The sequence below is a fragment of the Puma concolor genome, chromosome E3 (assembly GCF_028749965.1).
Source record: "Puma concolor isolate L17-30 chromosome E3, mPumCon1.1.hap2, whole genome shotgun sequence".
NCBI classification, from domain to species: domain Eukaryota; kingdom Metazoa; phylum Chordata; class Mammalia; order Carnivora; family Felidae; genus Puma; species Puma concolor.
This window is the reverse complement of record NC_141682.1, coordinates 28,753,181-28,772,728: the sequence shown is the minus strand read 5'-3', so window position 1 is coordinate 28,772,728 and position 19,548 is coordinate 28,753,181. Positions and strand designations below refer to the sequence as shown.

At 47.5% G+C, this 19,548-nt stretch overlaps 1 protein-coding gene across 2 annotated transcripts in view; it reads left to right on the top strand.

Annotated features, from left to right (window-relative positions):
* Positions 1–19,548, top strand: part of XYLT1 (xylosyltransferase 1) — a 313,363-nt gene that overhangs the window by 70,901 nt on the left and 222,914 nt on the right. The gene's annotated exons all lie outside the window — the stretch shown is intronic.

Genomic DNA, 19,548 nt, shown 5'->3' with positions numbered 1-19,548 from the left:
TGTGCTGACTCTCTGCCGGCCTTCCCCCTGGGCCTACTCCTGGCCGTGCTCTGCTGACATGGTGAGACTGTGAGGTCCCTTAGGTGCATGCTGCCCAGCACTGTATCCACCAGACGTGTATGGCTGTTTACACCTAAGTTGATTAAAACCAACAAGAGTTAGAAATTCAGTTCCACAGTGGCACCCGCCACATCTCAATCAATCAGCAGCCACATGTGGCTAGTGGGCAGCACAGATACAGAACATTTCTACCATCATAGAAAATTCTCTGGAGCCATCTTGGCTTCGACAGTCTCTAGGACCTTAAAACACCTCTTGCTGAAGTGAGCCCTTGGGGGAGCTCTGTGTGTGTCTGCACACCCCAGAGGAGACAGTGTGCCAGGACCCACATTTTTATCTGCCCCTTCCTGGGACCTCATGGTTGGGGCGTCTGGCTGGCTCAGTCGGTTAAGCGTCTAACTTCAGCTCAGGTCATGATCTCACGGCTTGTGGGTTTGAGCCCCGCGTCAGGCTCTGTGCTGACAGCTCGGAGCCTGGAGCCTGCTTCAGGTTCTGCGTCTCCCTCTCTGTCTCTGCCCTTTCCTCCTCTTGTGCACGCGCGCTCTCTCTCTCTCTCAAAAATAAACAAACATTAAAAAAATTTTTTTTCAAAGTGACCCCTGTCGCTACAAATCCAGACTGAGAGAGTGCCTAGCACATATTAGGTGCTCAGTAATAATTGAGGAGAGGGGCTTGGCACAGTGAGTAGGAGCACGAATTCTGAAATGACCTGGTCCGAATTCTGGAGAGATGACCTCATTGTGCCTCAGTTTCCTCATCCGTCCAATGGGAAGAATACCAGTGACTGCTTCACAGGCTGGCTGCGGGGAAGTATGACATAATGGTTATGGCGAACCATGCCTCGTGCCTGGCATGCTGCAAGAGCTCAGGAAATGACAGCTGCAGTCATTATTAGTTGAGTAAATAGATTAATTCCTAGAAGTCTTTGATCTTCCTTCTATAGTGTTTGCCTGGACTTAGAACCGTAATTTCATGGACTGCCAGAGCCAAAAGGTTAGCAATTTTCTAACCCAGATCTCTATTTTATTTTGGTATTGCCTTTTACTAATTCTCTTTTTTAAAGTTTTATTTTATTTATTTGAGAGAGACAGAGACAGTGTGAGTGGGGGAGGGGCAGAGAGAGGGTGAGAGAGACTCCCAAGCAGGCTCCGCCCCACCAGCACAGAGCCCAGACTAGGGGCTCAAACTCACAAACCGCGAGATCATGACCTGAGCCGAAACCAAGAGTCAGATCCTTAATTGCCTCAGCCACCCGGAGGCCCCTCATTTTCTCTTAAAGCTGAATGGCATTAGTTTTTCCAAACCTTTGCTGTCCAGCTTTATTGGGGAATGGTTGTCTCGTGATAAATTGCACATATTCAAAATGCACAATTGGATGGCTGATGACCCCTCCCCACTGCCCCCTGTCTGATTTCTCTGCGGCACCCTCCTTGGGATGAGCTCACATTTTCCTGTGGTAATAGTTTGCTCAGAAGCCCCGGGGCCTCGATGCCGTGACAGACTGCGCTAACCCCACAGGGGTTTCCCATCTCTCGACTGACCTGAGTTAAAGCTGCCTGTCAGGTGTTGCAGGTTGTGTTAGAAATTAGCCGTTTGGGCTGAGCCTGGGCGAAGCTGCTGCCAGATGGAACCTTTTGAGTATTTTCTTCTATATATAGTCCATGGTGAGCTAACTAAAGTCAGCGGGGTTTATTTTAGGAGGTAACTCCTCAGGGCAGAATGTAGTGTGTCGGGCTGCCTGCCCAGGGGAGCGTTTGCAAGATCGTTAAGACAGACCTCCCGCGGGAAGAGCCACCGGCCTCTGACAGTTCTAGCTCTAGAAGGTACGCTTTTGGCTGCATTCCGTTTGGTTTCTGGCAACAGTTTGCAGAAGTGGTTGGGAGCTGTACCCACTGAACGGATGAAGCAGTGAAGACTTAGTCACTTTGCAGCGCACTTAGAATGGTGCATTGGTTGTGATAAAGCTGAGAGCAGACAGAGGTTTCCTGATTCCTTGTTTTGTAGTGCTTGTAAAAATTGAGCTCCTTGGAGAGTTCTGTGCATGGAAAAATGTAACAAGAAAGGGGTGGTTGGCTTTAATCAGAGGTTAGTAGGACGTCGTAGGAAAGAGCTTATACTTTGGGGGTGCCTGAGTGGCTCAGACGGTTGAGCGTCCCATTTCACTTCAGGTCATGAGCTCATGGCTTCGTGGGTGTGAGCCCCACATCGGGCTTGCTGCTGTCAGCATAGAGCTTGTTTCGGATGCTCTGTCCCCTTTGCCCTCGCTCTCTCTCTGTCTCTCTCTCTCTCTCTCTCTCTCAAATAAACATTAAAGAGCTTAGACTTTGAAGTAAGACCCAGTTCAAATCTCAGCTCTGCCTCCCACTAGCTGTGTCACTGGAGCAGTCATTGAACTGTTAGCCTCACTTTTGTCAGCTGTGAACTGGGGCTCTCTGCCTCACAGTGTTGTCCTGAAGGTAAGAATGAGAGTTTCAATGAGTTAGAGCCAAAGAAGTACCTGGCCCGTAATCGATGATTAATCATTGGCAGCCATTGTTGCCTTATTTGAAGGAATGGAAAGATTCCCAGAAATGACCTCCTTAGAAGGAGGCATTTTCCTGAAATATGGATTAGGATTTTAGGTTCAGTTATGTGGGCAGCTTCACCGAAGGGCCACCTTTTGGAAAACGGCTTCTTTCTGGTGATCTGGCAGAAGAAAACCTGAAGTGGATTTCCCCTTAAGGGCTTGGACTCTTAAGCAAACCCAGTAGATCTAATCAAAATTACAGAGGTGATTATATTAAAATGGTTATCTTTGTTTAAAAAACGTATTTTGCAACAAGCGAGCACCCATTTGGTGTGGGAACCACAGTGTCCCTGCCCCTCTCCCCCCACACACTGTCCCTCTCATGCTGTGTCTGGCAAATGCTTGCTGATGCTATCCATTCACTGAAAATCTATTGAGTGTCAGCTGTCTGACATGCCTAGGGAGGTAAAAACTCCTCACCTGTGAGTGTCTGTGTTTGACTATTTTCCTTCAACTACGAGAAAATGGCAAAGGAGAAAAAGCACGATGCAACTACTCTGTTCTTTTGAGCCCCGGTGTTTTCTGGCTGTGCAGTGAGCATACCTGGGTGTGACGGTCTCCAGGTTCTTTGTAGCTCTTCGGTTCTAGAACTCAGCCGAGGCCAGGAATTTCTTTTGCATGCCCTGCACCTGATTCAGCTCTGATTCAGAGCTGTTTGTCTGGCCGGCACTTCTAGGTGAGATGGTCCTAGGGTGAGGTGAAGTGCTCAAATGCTCAAAATTCGCAGGCATCACATGGTGAAGCCAGAAACAGAAAGTAGGGTTTAGGGTTAGGGGTTAGGGTTAGGGTGTCTGGGTCTTGGGGGGGTCCCTGAGTATTCTGGTTATCTTTGGAACAGAGGGCTATGGAAAGGATGAACCCCTGGAATGGGATCACAGCTTTCTTCCCACAAAGACCTTCCCCATCAGGATGTGAGTCAGGTGGAGGTCTTGAGAGGCTTGGAGGAGGGGGACAATGAGCCAACCAGGTGGTTTTCAAAGTCCTTCTCCAGGGCAGGTAGAAGGCTGGCTGTCTTTGCCCACAGAATTAAACCTTGGTCCCCAGTCCTTACGTACCATGTGATAATAATAACTTTACTTCTTGGAGCCCATGTTTTCTTTATAATACCTGTGGTTGTTGTGGCCAGAGAGACCTATTTGTCCTCGTTTGGGACATCCTGATTTTAGTATTGGACACCCATGTCCTCAGTTTGAGGCGAACTGAATGGGGGTCACATGAGCTATCAAGTTGAAATAAACACAGAACACACAGCAGTCAGTAAAAGGGAACTGACAGGACATAGGATATAGTTTGTGTGCGTGTGTGCGTGTGGCCATTCATCTTTTTCAATATACAAATGCCCCTCGCATTTTCATAAGCCATAGAACTTCAGAGCTGCAAATTGACGTTTGTCTGAGATTGATTTTTTTTGTCTTTGATTTTTTTTTTTTTTTTTTTAAGACAGAAGATACTTCAGACTTGAATATGCTGCAACATGCCGTTTCTTGATTTCCCCCCCCCCCCCCCGTGGTCTATAACAATGAGGATTAAATCACTTGTAAAGCTTGGTAGGTAGTAGCAACCTATGGCTTAGACAGTGTGGGATGTGTTATCCCTAAAAATGTGAAGTAGAAACCACTTGAAGTTCATCTTGAAAGCTTTAACCGTGTTGGTCCACTGAACAGGTTTTCCGAGGTACCTTTACATCCGATTGTGTGAAGCCATTTAACAATGATCTAGGACGTGGGAGGGAAAGCTGGCTTCTAGGGAGGAGTCCCGTCACTCCCCGCATGAACCTTCTCCATCATTCTCTGCTGCTCTTGGCATGAAATCCAAATTCCTTGGAACCCACAGGAACTGCCTGGCCCGGCCCGGCCCTTTGACCAGGTCCTCCTGTGTCCCCTTATGCCCCTCATCCCTCCATATGCTAGGATTGGGCTGCCTCTCTTTGTTGCTTAAAAACGTTGCTAATGCTGTACTTCCTGCCTAAAATGGTTATGGGCTTTCCCATCTCAAGTGAGTTGACCCTTGTTTATTCTTTGAAGCCCATTCTCTTTTACTTTATTTTACTTTGATTTATTGTGAGAGGGAGAGTGTATGTGAGTGGGGGAGGGGCAGAGAGAGAAGGGGGAGAGAATCCCAAGCAGGTTCTGCACTGTAAGTGCAGGGCCTGATGGGGGGTTTGCACTCATGAACTGTGAGATCATGATCTGAGCCAAAATCAAGGGTTAGAGATTTAAACCACTGAGTCACCGAGGAGCCCCTGAAGCCCATTTTAATTGTCACTCCCTAAAAGAATCGTCTTCATTGCCCGACTTGGTTGAAGTTCCCATGTTTGATGTCCTCCCCACATCCTCTTGGATGGCATTTCTCACAAACGGAACTAAGTCATGAATTTTGTCATCCTTGTTTGATAGATGGTGATTGAATCCATTCACCCCTATTCCATCCAGCTTGTTGCACCCTAGGTGTTTATTGAAAGGGCGACAGTTGTTGAATTCCACAGGCTTTATGAGAGGCTGTATTTCAGAGTGTTGAGGGGCAGGGCCTCTGGAGCCTGAATTTGATCAAATTCTGGCTCCAGCACTTTGTAGCTGTGTGGGTTTGGGCATCTCCTAGAACCCCTTTGAGTCCAGTTTCCTCTTCTGTGAAATAGAGGCTAATCATAGTCTGTGCCTTTATAGGATAGTCAGTGGCTTAGAATAGTGCCTGGCAGGTAGCATATGTTGGTGCTGGTGGTGGTTGTTACCATTCATTAGTGGCAGTAATCACCTTGACAGATGGACCCAGCCAGCTTAAGAAAACGGGGAAGGAGAGAAGGTTAATTATGAGAGGCACGTCACAACTTGGTTTGGTTAGCAACCTGAGCGATCAGAGACGAGTTGTTTGAAGCCTCCGTCTCCTCATCTGTCAAATGGGGGCAGCATTACCTTCTCCACATTCTCCATTCCACAGTGCCTACTTGGAGGATTGGTGTGAGAGTTTAAAAGATGGGGTTGTAGATGGCCAAGCCCAGGTCGAAGCACACAGCACGTGCTTGAGGAAACTCAGCAGTCCCAGTACAGCGAGAAACGGATCAGCAGCTCCTCATATGCAGTAATTAGATGGCTGCAACCGTGCTTGGGGTCTGAGGAGTTGGGCCGCAAATCTGGGTTCCCATGACAGCCTTTCAGGGAGAGGTCTGCTTCTCTGTGATTTAAAACAAAACAAAAAAATACCACGGATGATCCAAGGTGCTGGTTTTATATGGCAGCTAATGAGATACCAGGACAAGTAATTGGAGAATGCATTGCTCACAGACACAATAAATACAGCGATGATTATATATTAGCAGTTCTCAAATGGCTCATAATGCAGTGAGATTGCATGAGGTCAAGAATATGTTAGAAAACAGATGTTGTTGAGGTATGTTACAGCCTCCAGTGATTAGTTCTTATAGCCCGCACTTTTGGAAAAAATACTTATTTGATGATGATTATGAACCAGACATGATTCCAAGTGTTTTACAAACGTGTATTCAGTCAGTCCTGAGCACAGGCTTCAGTGGCGGGTGTTACTAATACTCTGGTTTCATATGGGGAAACCAAGGCATCAACAGGTTAAGTAGCTTGTTGAAGGATAAGCAGAGTAAGCAGCCAACCCAGCATTTGAATACAGATGCACTGGTACAGGAGTCCATCTTAGCCACTGAAGAATGGAAATAGGTAATCAAATGCAAAATACTCACTTGACCCTTGAATGGGCCAAGCCAGCTGTCCTTGGTCCTGATACCTACAGGTCTGTCGATTGATGGAATTTGTCTACTGGGTTCTAGAATCCATTGGGAGAGTTGCAGCCCTCCACTTAATGGAAGGTACACAGCCTCTTCTCTCTGTCTGTGACACTGTATGTCCCCCCCCCCATCCCTGCCCCCTTCAGACTCTGTCCTGATACTGATGGTCTTGGACTCAGTTAAAATGTCTAAGTGGTTCACTATACCTGCTGAAACACAGTCTTAATTAGCCTTAATTTTTGAAGTCTACAGCTGTAAACTGTGTTGGAAAGATTGAAAAGATTAGTGCACTAGTAATAAGATAATTGTCCCTGAGAAATGCTGTTAGCATGTAAATACAGTTAGCGTGTGAAATCAGCAACTGTAATATTTCCCCCTTTTGGTGTTTAACGATGCTCCTGCATGAATAATTATAACTAAATGCAAAGTGCAGAAATAAAATACTGCATGCTTTCCCTCTTCCTCACCTCACAGCTCAGAAAGAAGTCTGCGGAGTGGGATCTCTGCTGCCATGGCCCTCCCTCCCTTTGCACAGTGGCCATTGGAAATTAGTACTAGGAGTGGGGTGACTTAGAGGCAATTCCCCAAAATTAGGGGTAGCAGGCAAACAAAACTTAGAAATATCACAGCAGCTTTTTGGAAGGCTTCAAGCAGAAGAGACCACGTGTTCATGCAAGTGAATGCTCACAGATGTTTGTGTGTACGCATGTATGCACGAACACACACACAGACTCACAGTTGTATACAGAGCTTGAAGAATAACGGTCTTGGCTACATAGGACAGAAGCAGATGCAGTAAATGTCAACCCCCCTTCTTGGACCTAGAAAAGCTGTAATAAAATACGCTGTACCTGCCACCACTGAGGGGCCTGCCCTGTTTGTGTTGAGCTTTTGTAGCCTTGGCTAAATTGGGAACTTGCTTGCATTTTATGATGTCGGTGTAGGTAATAACTTCCCAGGAAACCACAGCTTGCCAGATAAGCTACGTACGCCACATGGAGGAACCTCTCTGTTTCTTCATTTCACATGGTGGCCAGTCGGTTGAGTTCATCTGCTTTCTGCTCAGTCTTTGATGCCCAAGGCTCATCTTTGCAGCAGGCACTTGACCTCAGGAAAACCTCCTGCAACTCCTAATTTGGCTGGGTTCTGAGGATTCATCTTTTAAATCCCAACCCTGTGTGGCTTCAGGTTCAGTTAGTGTGGGCTCAGTGAAAATGAGAGTGCTGTCTAGGTTGATAGCCACAGGGCTTCAGATATGTGTACAAAGAAGATAGGCCAGGGTCTTGGGAAAGCAGGGCAAGTTGTTAAAATAGTAGTTAGCTGGGAAGAGGACCCTCACCTCTACCGGATGAGGGGACTCAGCTGCAGACACAGTGTCTCGGATGTGTGTTCATCTGTGCTTCTTAGGTCAAACTGTCCTGGGATTTTGTAGCCAAGTTGGCCTTAAGACCAGTCTATGATACGTATTCTGTATTTATCTCTCATCCCAGGGCCTCCGTTGAGAGTGTCGAGACTTAATAAATCAGATCGCGGAGTTGAGGGCCCATAGCAGCCACCAGGCCTCCTTCATAAGGGAAGCCTGTCTGCAGGCTGGGTAGCCTGGAGGGCACATGCCCCTTCTAAGGGAGACAGCTGCTTCCCGGATCCATACTACTGGTACCTTAGGGAGGTGATGGATTTGTGTTTCCAAGTCTTAGGGTTTTCTAAGAAATGCCAGGACTTTGCAGTTTTACGTGGGACCTCCCAAATATTAATTGTTGGCATGGTATTTAACAGTTTGCTTTTGAAAATATTGTACAGGGTAAACAAAACATGTCTGAACTGAATCCTGGTCCATAGGTCCCCAGTTGGCTCTTTGCTACCTGTGCAATAAATCTCTGAAGATGAGGCTCTCAATGTGCCTGCAACGCAGGGGCTCCTGCTTGGTCATCAGCAGTGACTGTTCCCACATCGTGAATCGGGTCATCTTGAGACTGCAGACTTGAACTGGCCTCTTCTCCAGTCCTTTCTCGTCCTGCCCTGCCCCCTCTGTGCAGATGTCTCAATGAAGTTTGTGGGAAGGAAACACTTACTACCCTGAATAGATCCTACAGTTATGCCAAACATGTCACGCGTGTGAGCCCCCCTCCCAACCCCGAGTGCCCAACCCCACTGCAGAAAAGCATAAAAATAAAAGGGGATCTTTGTAGACTTCAGGTCAGCCAAATGGCACTGGGCACTGTGGTTGTCTCCTGGGTGCTGATTAGCAGCTTGCTTGGGGGTCTCAGGCTCTTGCCTGACCTTGGCACAGGGTCTGGCAAATTTGGCTTTCTGGGTGTAGAATGGGTCGTTTAAGAAACAGAGCCATTGAGACTGAGTTGAGGAGAGTCCTCTATTCACTGATGAAAGGAGCTCATTGTACACAATCCATGTGCCCTGCCGAACCCCCTTCCTCTGGCCTCCTCCTCCTTTTCCCTGTCCCCCAGCTGGGGCTTTGTCAGTGGGCTACAGGATGCTGTATCCCAGGCTGTGCTTTCTTCCCATTTTCCTGTCTGGGCAGCTCTGGGGTTGCTCCGTACAGAAGGAGAGCTGGGACTCGGAGCCCCTGCGCACGTTCTCGGCTCCTAGGGCCAATTCTGTTGTCGTGGGTGATGAGCGCGCTTCCTTCCGGGACAGCTAGGAACAAACAGCCAGTTCAGAGGCAGCTGTGTGTGGTGGCTACGCAGGAAGCCAGAAAACAGTGGTGCTAATAACCTCTTCCTGTTCTGTGCTCCGCACTGAAGCGTCCCCATCACCACCTCCCTGTGTGATCCCACCACCCCAGGAAAAATCAAAGCTATTGAGCTCTAGGTAGAGGCTTGTAAATGAATAAACCACAGTGTTGAACTTACTGTGGATTAGTAGAACTTTGATCCTTTTTAGGTTAAGGCATCCCTAACGTTGCTTCTTTGGGACTGGAAGTGAGGGTGGGGTCCTGATGAATCAGCCATTGAGTGGGTAGAATGGTACAGCGATAAACCCTGGTGGCAAAGAGATGGGGGGGGGTGGTCACCAACTCGGGCTTGCCCAGGTGGGTGGGGCAGGGCCGTAGCTGAGAGGAGGGTGTGTACCTACCTTAAGGAAGTAGCAACTTCCTCCAGTTCAGCCATGCCAACCAGCATGCCCACTTGGCCAGATCTTTGGACATTCTAAGAAAAGCCATAAATCTGGATGTTCTGAAATCACCCAATCTTTGGGGGTTGGCAACTAGTAGAAAAAAAAATGTAAAAAGCGCTGTGTATCGTTTAAGTCAAACCACACCACATCTGAGGGTTCTGGTTACTTTTTTTTTTTTTTTTTTTCCTAACGTCTATGAACATTAGAAGGTTCAGTGGGCCAATCTCTGTGGCTTCTGGGCAACTCATGTAACCTCTCTGAGCCTCTGTTTTCTCCTCTGTAAGTTGGCAACAGTACCACAGGGTGTCCGTACTCTGGCAACAGAGGTGAATGTGCATGCCCATTAGGGGCCTCTCACGATGCTAAAAGCATGATATAAAACCATCTGTTTCCAGACTTGATGGCCATCCTGTGGTAGCCAGCCCTTGAGGATGGAACGAGGATTTATTGAAATAATGTGCATGAACTGCTAAATGTGTTGCTTCATGAGGACTTTGAAAATAGCTGTCCTAATGGCCACCGTCATTGGTGCTGTCACTGTCATCCCCACCGTTGATAACATTAAGAAACCTAGGAGAAGGCCAGGAGGCAGGAAGGAGACCCTGAGTCTCTTTGCTCTGAAACCACCTGACTTTGACCTTGACTCTGAACATAGGAACCCTCTGTCCTCTGCATGTTCGACGACCAGCCATCTATTTTCTGGCCCAGGAAGGAGGCTCCCCTGTTCTGAGGCACAGCCTGGAGTTGGGGGTGTCCCCTCTGCAAGCACTGTGAAGTTCTCCCCTTCATCACCCTGTGCCCAGCATCCTGGGATCAGTTTTCCCCCATGGCTTGAATCAGCAGGTCTGTGTGTGGCATCCTGGAAACGCTCCAGACCTGAAACACTGCTGAATTGGTTTTCCCAGAGCTGGGATATGCTATCCTTTGAACAGAAAATGTCCTGGTTAGAGGCTCTTGTGTGGGAGCCGAAGAAGAGAAAATGAAGAAAAGGCAGAAGGGACAAGCATAGAAATCGACTTTGGCAAAAAGGGATGAACCCAGGATTTGGCATTAAGAACCTTGGATTCTAGACCAGGTTTTGATAGAAAGTGCATGTGGCCCTTAGGACATTCACTTCCCATCTTGAATCTTCTTTTCCTTACCAGAAAATGAAGGGTTTGATTCAAGTCAGGGGCAGAAATAAGTTTGCATCTCCTAGGAAAATCAGAATCTGTTAGTAATGTCTGCCCAGAGGGCCGTATTGAAACTTCGAGGCCGAGTAATTGCTTAGCAATAGCCACCTTGGGCACCTTGCAGGGAGGCACTGAACACCTATCCTCCACCTCTAAGTCTCCTGGTGCTCAGTCTTGGCTTCTGGGTCTTAAACCTGAACTGTTTGCCCGTGGGACAGGAGGCCCAGTCACTAGTGCCAGAAGCTACAGAGCAAAGCATAGTCTCTCTGGAGCTCGCGACAGTATCTGCGGGACACTCAGTGGCATTGGCTCCAGTGGGCCGTCTGCCATTTTGGTGAGACAGCAAGTGAGTGGAAAATTGGTAGGTGCCACGGCATGTGCCTGGGGAGAAAGCTAATTATCGCGCTGAGCTTGAGATGTGGCTTGTGTCCATGTGGAGCTCAGGTGGCCAGCTTCAGGAGGACATGGAGCCCTGGAGACAGCTACCAGCACCTCTTGTCCAGCAGTGGTGGGTGGAGGCTGCGTTTCTCAGGTTTCTCCTGGCACGTGGCCTGTCTTGTTTCTGGTCTGAGCTATGAACAGCCGAACACGACAGAGTGGTAGTAATTGTCCTCCAGAGGAACTGACACTTGTGGCTCGCCCACTGTGCACCAGGACTGAGCAAGGCTCTGCTCCACCTACTGAGTCGGTCTTCATTTTGTCCCTCTGAGAAAGTTGTTGTTAGGATGGTTGCCGTTGTGACAAGTCACTGGCCTGAAGACACACACGAGGAGATGGGAAGGTTACCACTTACTAACAAGTGATCTTCAGCGAATTCCTTTCTCCTCTGAGCTTCGAATACATCGTCTGTAAAATGGGTCTGTTGATACCTACATTGTTAAGCGGTTTAAATTAGATGGTTCTTACTACCCACTTAGGACAACACTTTGTTTTCACTATGAGCCAATGTTAACTGCTCTTCTAATAATTGTTGATACCAGCCATGCGACCTTAGGCGAATTGCCTTAGTGAATGGAGGTGACCGATACAGTTGTTGGCAGTGACCAGGTAGCAATCCAGCCAGAAGCTTTGCTGTCTTGCAGGGACACGTGCAGTGTTGGTAAATCTCTCATTTCCAATTATTTTTTAATGTTTGTTTATATTTGAGAGAGTGTGCCCGCATGAGTGGGGGAGGGGCAGAGAGAGAGGGAGACACAGAATCTGAAGCAGGCTCCAGGCTCTGAGCTGGCAGCACAGAGTCTGACATGGGGCTCGAACTCATGAACTATGAGATCATGACCTGAGCTGAAGTCAGACACTTAGTAAACTGAACCACCCAGGCACCCCTAAATCTCTAATTTTTTAAAAGAGAAATGAGAAATCTGGATTTGCATGTGACCTATCCTGGTTTTAGAACATGGGCAACAAGGAAAAATATGTCATCGATATTACAGGCCAAAAAATACCACCTAGCACGAATCATCTAGAGGCCACCAATTGGCCATCCCATGCTAACACTTCCTACCACAAGCCTCTCCTCTTTTAGGTAGGTGTGTTCAAAACCTTGTTGTTGGAAGAATTCTAATTCTGTGTCGTTTGCAAAGAATTACAAAACCTCTTAAGGCACACACAGAACCAAGTGTGTGGTTTAGATACTGGATAACTGTTTATTCTCACAGCTGTTCACACCCACCTGGAGAACCATTGAAGTCCTTCCAGAGTTTCCATGCATCTGTGGTCTTTTGTAGCTTCCAAGGTGATTCACTAACTCCAAGGGCCCGAACTTCATTTTGAGGTCCTGTGGCTCTGTTCCGGGGTGTGGGTTACAATCTGTGGAAGGAAGGCCAAGTGGTAAAGAGACCTGTAAATTCTTAAAACTTGGAAGACCACAGAGACAGGACAGAGTAAGGAAATTGCACCCAGTTGAAAGGGCCCAACTCTGCACCACCGTCTCTCTAAAGCACTGCCAGTGTCCTTGACCTCTCTGTGAGGTTTCTGTTTTCTCAGTCTTTCTTCGAGATGAGTTTGCATTTTCCAACAAGGTGAGGGCTGTGTGATTCTGGCCGGCGTCTGTATTCCCAATGTAGCCTTTCTGAGAGAACAAGGGGACTTGTGTGCTGTTGGAATCCCTCCCTCATCGACCAGTGTCCCCCGCCATGCACGTCCCCAGCCTTCATCCCAGGAGCCACGGACACATGAGATAAGCTCCTTGTGAAATCCCAGAGGGACACCTGGCAGACAAAGTCCCATTGTGTGAGCACCTTCATGGCTGTGAACAAATCCTGAGGAGTCCAAAGGAGCCACTTATCCCTGGGGAAAGAAAGCTGGAAAGATGAAGGTGATGGTCAGGGTTTCCGGGGCAAGGAGGTCATCACCATGTAAGTGGAGAAAAAGGAAGGAGCAGAAAACATCTTGTACCCCACTGTGGATGGAATGGTTTGTCCCCCTAAATTAATTTGTTGAAATCCTGACCTGCAGTGTAGTGGGGGCTGCTGAGGGCAAAGCTCTCAAAAACGGAAGGAGTGCCATTATAAATGAAGACACTGGAACGCTCCCTCAGCCATTCGTCTAGGTGAAGGCACAGCAAGAAGAAAGCTGTCCATGAACTAGGAAGTCCTGCCAGACCCTGGATGCACCAGCACCTTGATCTTGGACCTCTCTGCCTCCAGGACTATGAGAAATACAATTCTGTTTCTAAGTCACCCAGTCTGGTCAGTTAGAGCCCTCAAACAGACACACACCCATCATGGAAATGTCTAGTGGATGCAGAACGTGAGGATCAGAGTTGCATGAACACCTCAGAGCCTTGGTGACTGACTGGGGATCAGAGGGGAGGGGTCCTATTCTTGGTCTCGCACTGGCTGTCTGTGTCACTTTGGATGCTTCCGGTCTTGAATTACCCATGCTACAGTGCAGGTCTTGTCAAGCTTCAGTACGCATAAGACTCACCCAGGACTGTTCAATGAAAACGCAGGTTCTTGGGCTCCTGGCCCAGAGATCCCGATTCACTAAGTTCATGGTTTTGTAAAGCACTGGGATATTGATGAAGGTGCCAGTTTCAGGCCGCTTGCAAACCTAAGCATCAGTCCTGGCTCCAACCCTTATCAGGCCTGTGTTTCTGGGCAAACGATCCTCCCTGAGTTTCAGTTAATCTGATCTGTAAAAAGGGGGAGCATGATACCTGCCTTGGCAGAGTGGCAAGGATTTCATGTGCTTGGCACAGAATAAACACAGAAAAGGAGATGGCTAAATTTGCCCATGTCACTACTGTTGAATGGGATTGGTTCAGCTGTGATCTATAATGAGTGGCCGTGGAGAAGAATTGTGGCTGATTGGTTTGGGGGTGGAGGGGTATGTCTTAGCCTTCAAAAGCCTGGAAGAAGACGACAAAGAGGAGATAACTTTTGAGCTTTTAAAAATTTCTTTATTTAGGTTGAGACAGAGAGTGTGAGCAGGGGAGAGACAGTGAGAGAGGGAGGGAGAGAATCCCAAGCAGGCTCTGTGCTGTCAGCACAGAGCTTGACGCAGGGCTTGATCCCACAAACTGAGATCGTGACCTGGGCTGAAATCAAGAGTCAGACGCCCACTGAGGCCACCCCAGTGCCCTTGTTTTTGAGCTTGTAACCACGCAGCAGACGTTAAAAATAGCTGGTTTTATTAAATATGCATGATCACCTATAATGTCTGTGGTAGCCCACTTCCAAGATGAGGAGGTGACTCTCTATACACATGAACAGTCCAGATTTCCACCTCTTAAGCTAGTGTCCTTATTTATTTGTGTCCCCTTTAACTTTGAAAACAGTCCTAGACTGTCCTTTCCGTCCTTCCTTGCAGTAGCTCTTTTGGAGAATACAGTCCCACCTATTCACAGGGTGTGGTTGAGAAAAGTTAAGCTCACAGAAACTAAGTAGTTTGCCTGAGATCCCAAATCTACTAAGTGGTTGTTAATCTGCTGAATCGCCAAACCCCAGCACCTCAGAATGTGAAGGTTTGGAGACCGGGCCTTGACAGAGGTAATGAAGTTAATATCACGCCTAAAGTCTGGGCTCTAATCATTCTGACTGGTGTCCTTATAAGAGGAGGAAATTTTCGATGCACAGGAGACACCAGAGAGGCTCAGGCATGGAGGGAAGAACATGTGAAGACGCAGTGAGAAGATGGGTGTTGGTGAGTTGAGGAGAAAGGCTTCAGCAGACAGCAACTCTCTTGGCTCCTGGATCTTGGATTTCCAGCCTCCAGAACTGTAAAAATAAACATGTCTGGCACATGGGCCTAGCAGACTAATCAGTGGTGACGTGTGATTTCAGCTGACGATCTGACCCTGAACCTGTACTCTTCCACTGCATTTTCCTTCTTTGCCCCATACAGTCCCTTGTTACAAGTGACAGCATCCTTTTGGGTCCTTGGCTTGGCATCCGAATTCCCCTTGCACTTGATGGTCTTGCTGGGTGGTCTCCAGCAGGCAGGAACGCTGTTGGTGAGATTTTGTGTTTTAATCTCTGACCCTATAAACATCCCCCTGCATTTCCTGAGGTACCTGGTGTTTGGTAAAGCACAAACTCCTAATGGGGGAGGCTTCTATTTCTGTCCCCAGAGGGCTCTCGGGAAAACAGTGCCACACCAGCCTTCTGAAGTGTTCTCCTGGGTGTGTCCGTGCAGAGATTGTACTGCAGGGCCTGGTGTCTATCGCTCTGTTGACTTGATGGCCCCGATGGGGGGAAATCTGGCTCTGAAGACTTGAGTCACAGTATTGTTGCCTCCACACCAAAGCCATTGCTTAATACCCAAGAGCAAACACTATCTTAGGAGATACTCAAAGCACAGGAAGGGAACACACTTTCCAATGGCTGAGGCTAAGCTCAAGGCTCACCGCCAACCAGGGGAGCCCAAAACGTTTGAGGCTCATATGGAATGATCAAGAAATGTCTCCTCCTATTTTCTTCATGAAAGCCTAATTGCTTGTTAAAATCAGGCTTTTGGGTTTGCTGAGCTCCAAAGTTTCTGAGCCTGGCTTCCTGGTCTTGAAGTGAGACCGAGTTTCATTTCCCCAGGATCTGTAATCAGACTCCTGCCTATTATTTAAACCGTTAGCTTTGGGAATAGAAGTGTACACAGAGTCCTTTTAAACTCCTTTCTGTCTCCCTCCTGGTGCCCACCAGACATGGTGCTAGCTACTGAGTCGGGACTCCGTAAATATGTGTGGATGGATTTGGTGCCCCGCTGTGGCAAAGTGGCTGTGTTTTATTTTTAGTCATGACACGTGTGCTAATTTCCATCAACCGTGTCCACTACCTTTTTTTTAAAAAAGGATGCTAATAGTGGTTAAAGTGCTACTGTTGATTTGCTGTGCGTGTTCTTTCTTTTAGTAGACCTCATCCAGGTTGCAAGATGATTTTTTCTGATGGGGGATTGTGTTCTCCAGTGGAGCTAATATAAAATAATGGAGCACAGGTTTCTCAAGTACAGGGCCCTGGTGTCCAGTCCAGGCTTCAGTACTGTCTGTGTAACCTTGGACACGTCGCTCAATTTCTCTGGTCATCAGTTGGCTCATTTCTGTAATGAGCATCATGGAAGTCTCTATCTCCTAGGGTTGTTACAAGGGGTCAGTGGAATGATACATGTCTAGAAGGTAAGCCAGTGTCTGAAACGTGGTAAGAACTCCAGGTATTAGTTATCACTTACTAGTTCTTACTAGTATTGATGATTGTTGGAAACATTGGTCAACTAATAGGCCCATGGGTTAAAGTTTAAAATAAACTGGAGAAATGAAAATGATAATTACCTCAGGGCAAGAGGATTCTGAGAAATCCTGTTACCATTGTTTGTCATGGCATTGGAGTAAATTCAGAGGGACTGGTCCATTTGGCAAAGAGATGAAAGTGACCTCCTATATAGTATGAGGTCTTGGTGGTTGAGAATGTCCTTTGCTTGGCATAACCTACAGCTCATGTGGAGTCTGGCACATAGTAGGTCCTAAATCATAGTTATAAATGGTAGTTCAGGTTCCTGAGGTTTGTTTGCATACTTGGGGAGAGTAGATAGCATTTTGTTTCCAAGGCTGGAGTGTCCATTATGTTTTTGTTCTATTAAGATCAATCTTCAGAAAGTGTATCAGTTAGTTACTAACACAATCATGGCTATATAACAAAGCACCCTGAACTCTGTGGCTTGCAACAACAAGCATGTATTATGTATGTGTCTGAAGGTTGGCTGTTCAAGGCTGGGGTGGGCTTCAAGCTGCAGGTTGCATATAGGTTTGTTCCCTGTGTGTGTGTCCTCCTCCTTGCACCAGCAGGCTACCTGGGGCATGTTCTTGTGGGGATAGCAAAAGCACAAGAGATCATGTTCAATCACACAAGCATATTTCAAGCTTCTGCTTAGGTCCTGTTTGTTAATCTCCCCTTGGATGAAACATATCAAAATGGCAAGCCCAAGGTCAAGGGATGGGGCAGAACACTCAGCAAAGAAATAGAAAGTCATGTGACTAGAGGGCGTGGATACAGGGAGTGGTGAAGAATGCGGGCCACTAAATCTGTCTGCCTGGTTCCCTATTTGACTTCCCCAATTTAGTCATTGCAATAGATGATATGAAAGGGCTTCCCTTGCTTCAGGCAGTTCCGTAGCCCCAGTATCCACATTAAGATTCTAAAAGCACTCCACTGTAGCATCCGAGCATGTTGCAAATTCCCCTTTGGTCTCCAGGAGCCTTTCCCCTGACAGACAGGAATTTACTCTACTGTAAACCAAAGAGTCCCAGTTTAGACAGACACGATGGATTAGGCAGACAGCATCATTGACCCGGTTCCACTTCGTTAGCCTTTCCAATTAAGGAGGATGTTGCTGAAAGGGAGACCTCACAGATATATTGCCATACCTGGAATCTTCTGGATGGAGCTTCTGTAGGGAGAAGCTTAGGTTTTGAGTGTGCACAGAGGGAGGAGATTGATTTTTTTGTTGGCAAGTGAATCCTAAGTGTTAATAACATGGCCGCTTGGGAGTACTCTGTCTGCTTCCTGGCTAGGTCATTAACATGCTAAGTAGATAATACTGGACCCCTGACCATGTGCTGGGAGGGTTTCTGATCTTGGAATGCCAAGTAAAGAGCCGGTGCTCTACCAGAATCTAAGGATCAGCTTTGGGTTTTGTCAGTACAGTTGACAAGTTGACAGAGTTTTCTGTGGTTTGCCAAGGACGATCGCTTTCAGGGAAGTTGTTCTTAGGGGTTCAGGATGGCATTCTCCCCTCTCCACCCCTTCAGGATTCTGAGCAGTGAAGCATAAGCCCCAAACAATAGCCAAATGGGCTGAGAAGTACAACTTAATTAATCTGGGCGCACACCCAACACCCCAGTGTGGTTCTTCACTGTGACCTGGCTTTGAGAGTGAGGCTCATGTTGGAGTCTGAGAGGCAGCTTCTTATCTTCTGGCCAAATCGAGATGGCAGAAACTGAACTTTGGGAGAGACACACAGGCTGACTCGGAGTTGAAGAGTAATGTGGCATGCCCTCACCCACAAAGCAGCATGCGTGAGGCCGGAGTCCCACCCAGTCATAGGCCAGGAGGAGAGCCTTGTCTCCCAAAGACAAAAGTGGGTCCTGTCCAGTGTGCCTGACACAGGGAAAATGGAAGAACAGGGTTGCCACTCCCTGTGTGTGAGGATGAAGAGGCTGGTCAGGGGGAGCCCCGTGAGGAACGGCTAAAACACGGAGGCTGCTCACTCAAAAATGCCTCAGCCAAGGTTCTCACCCATATAGTGGCCCCCTCCTCACCCTTGGGAGGGAGCTAGATAAGGGTTTAAAGAGAGAGCCTCTAAAATACTTCCAAGGCTTGAAGGACAAGGCTGCAGTGTCCAGAGAGGGAGAGGAGTATTCCCCTCAGTATCTTCCTGGGTCTGAGGAATATTCTGTGCCTGGGTAGAATGTGGAAATTGGAGTGAGCTGTTTGCCTGGTGGTCAACTTGGAGCTGTAGCCTTGGAGAAATGCTGGGGACTGGATTCAGAGCTAGGATATGGGGTGGGGGGGGGGGTGGGTGGGGAAAGGAACCCTTCATCTTGAAAGAAAACTCAGAACAGACCAGAGCTCAGGGTTACTTTGGCATCGTTATAAAGATACCACAGCGGAATCATTAAGAAAGCGACTGACCATTCCCCTAGGGTAGGGGTTGAAAATTTTGCCACAGTTTTTTCTTTTCTAATTGTGGTAAGAACACAACAGGAGTTGTACTCTGTTAACACTGCAGTATACACCTAAAAATTTTGTTCACTGTAACCACAATGTTGTACAGCTGAATGCCAAGGTTTCTACATCTTGCATGAATGAAACTTGACACCTGTTGAATAGCAACTTCCCATTCCTTGCCTCCAGCCCACCTGACACCCACCCTTCCACTCTCTGTTTCTGTGAATTTGACTATTGAAGATGCCTCATGGGAGTGGAATCAAGACACTTGGGTGCCCATGCTCGTTGAAGCCATACAACAGCCAAGATAGGAAAAAAGGGTAAACATCTGTTGATGGATGAATGGATCAAGATGTGGTGAATGCGTATAGTGCACTGTAACTCAGCCTTATGTGACAACAAGGGTGAACCTTAAGGATGTTACATAGAGTGAAGCAAGTCAGACCACAGAAGGACAAATACAGCATAATCCCTATACTTCGTTCTTATTCACCGACTAGGGCCGGGGGGTGCTCAATTGCATGGCTTCCTAGAAGCCAGTGCTGGAAAATCTCTTGCCTAAAGCAACGCTTCCAAACTGAGTTTGTCCCTCGGGGCCCTAAAATCAAGCCCATTCTCTGTAAGAGGCAGCTTGAGGTTGCTTTCCCAGAATCCTGAATCCAGGGTGGTTAAGTTCAGAGCCGACACAGTGCAGACAAAAATAGTCTT